Consider the following 2311-nt stretch of genomic DNA (forward strand, 5'->3'; position numbering starts at 1 on the left):
TGTAGCATAGCTCTCAACGAATGTAGTCCTGTAAATAAAGAAATTGCGTAATAAAATGCCTCTGGCGGGACTCGAACCTGCGACCTCTCGCTGTTAAGGCGAGTGTCATAACCACTAGACCACGGAGGCTTCATGGTTGAACAGATTCAAATACCACCAGATACACTCTATTACACAATAGGTACGGCTAGAAACAAATAGGTACATGCCTTTGCTGTTTCCTCTGTAATCCAAGGGGATTGTAGTTTATTTGCTTTAATTCGCAATCTTTTTCATGAAAGAATCTGTCAATTGCATTATTTAAAATATTAATAAAAATTTGATATATGTCATTTGCATCATTTCCGTTTAAAACATCATTCCATTGGTTATTTTGTAGCTCTTGTACAAAACAATCAATTTGGTTAGGGGAATATTCACGTTTATATATATATATATATATATATATATATATCGAGAGCATTTTTTGTTATACTTTTCCATTGTATCCACACAAAATATGGGAAAATGGTCCGATATATCAGTGATAAGAATTCCACTTTCAAGGGGCATTGTACAAGAGTCGCTATTACGATAAATATCGTCAATTATAGAAGCGCAATTATCAGATAATCTAGTGGGACTGCATATTATAGGCTGAAATAAATTAGAAAAGGACAGTGTTATCAGAAGATTGGTGAAGTAGATTTACAGTATGTTATGGTCTCTAGTTAGGTAACATTTTTTTCTTTCTAAATTTATTTTTTGCATTACGTTTGATAATTCTTCATTAAATTTATGAAAGCAGTTTGTAGGGGTCCTATAAAGTATACCACATATAACTTGATGTCCCGATTCTATACAAATTGATAGATCATTTCTAATGATATAGCGTAATTTGTTAGTGACATAAAATGCTACTCCACCACCTCTTCTGTTATTTCTATCTTTGTGGATCATGCTGTAGCCAGGTAACCGATACAGGTTTGTATTGTCTTTTTTAGTTAACCAGGTTTAAGACAAGGCAATGACAGAAAATATGTGGTCAAGTGAGTTTATGTAGTTAGAAATCATATCAAACTTATTGACCATACTTCTACAATTTAAACCAAATATAGAAAAATTAGTGTTTAAGTTGGATTGACTAAATTTAGAAATAAATTTATCTTCATCATAATATTCAGTGTTAATAACAGTGTCTTCTGAATAATCAAAGTACATTAAGTTCAAATCAATAAATAATGATAATAAAAATATAAGTATTTCTTAGCATACGATCTTACTGTTTTGTTAAACTATCGTATTCTACAACGCTAGGAGAATTAAGAAATGGTAGATTCCAGAAATGTGCAGATTTATGACGTCATCATTTTGGTAATGGATTTAAGGCTGTTTAAGGTAAGGTTAATGTGGCATATTATTGAAATTTTAATACAATTTTACAACACTTCATAATAATAATAGGTAATGTGATTATAACTTAATAATTTTCACGGATACCGAGGTGAGTCGCCAGCTGTCACTGTACAATAACATAGTATCTTCGGTACATTAAAAAAAACTGACAGCCTACCTTGGTTGCATGCTACTAGCTCGATAACCTGTAAAAACGTATGCCTTCATTGCATCCCTGTCTAAGATTAAATCAAGGAGGAAACAAACTAAGCCAGACACTACATTAACTAGTAGAACAATTCTTAGATTGGGATGAACTCAAGACCATTCTCAAAAAGTGCTGCCAAACATGTCTTTGGTAGAAAGAAGAAAAGAAGTGAAGACTGGTATGATGACAAAGATGAAGCTATTCAACAGCTCCTGAAAGACAAAAAACTAAGTGGTGACAAAAAGGCACTTAGAGAAGAAATTCGAAAGAAAAAATGGTTTTAGCAAAAAGCAGATGAAGTAGAACAACACTTTCAGCAAAAGAATCAAAGGGAGTTTTATTTATCAATCAATGCTGTGTACAGCCCTAAATCCAAAAGAGTGCATCCAGTTAAGACCCAATGTGGCAAGCTTCTTTAACCCACTGCTGAAATCCAGGACAGATGGGTGGAACACTTTGATGAGCTGCTTAACCAACCAACTGATGTGGATTTTGACATACTTGATAAGCCTGAGCAGCAACCAATTGTTATGGAATTAATTTGATGAACCTGTCAAAATGAAAGTTCAAAAGGCCTTTGGAAACACCAAAGTTAGTCCAGCCAAATGGCATACTGCCAGAGGTCCTTGTTCATGGAGGAAGCAGCCTCAAAACTCCTCTACTTGCCATCTTCAACCCATCCTGGGACACACTGGATTTTCCCCCTGATGTGCTAGACACAAACACATG

The 2311-nt window shown here is 34.3% G+C and overlaps 1 non-coding gene across 1 annotated transcript; it reads right to left on the reverse strand.

The window, feature by feature from the left end:
* Nucleotides 1-56: 56 nt before the first annotated feature.
* Nucleotides 57-129, reverse strand: Trnal-uaa. Its single transcript has one exon. It is a non-coding gene; the product is annotated as a tRNA-Leu (tRNA).
* Between the last annotated feature and the right edge of the window lie 2182 nt (nt 130-2311).

The sequence above is a fragment of the Anneissia japonica genome, unplaced genomic scaffold (genome assembly GCF_011630105.1).
Source record: "Anneissia japonica isolate Jap-2015-1 unplaced genomic scaffold, ASM1163010v1 scaffold287985_len465408_cov153, whole genome shotgun sequence".
NCBI classification, from domain to species: Eukaryota; Metazoa; Echinodermata; class Crinoidea; order Comatulida; family Comatulidae; genus Anneissia; species Anneissia japonica.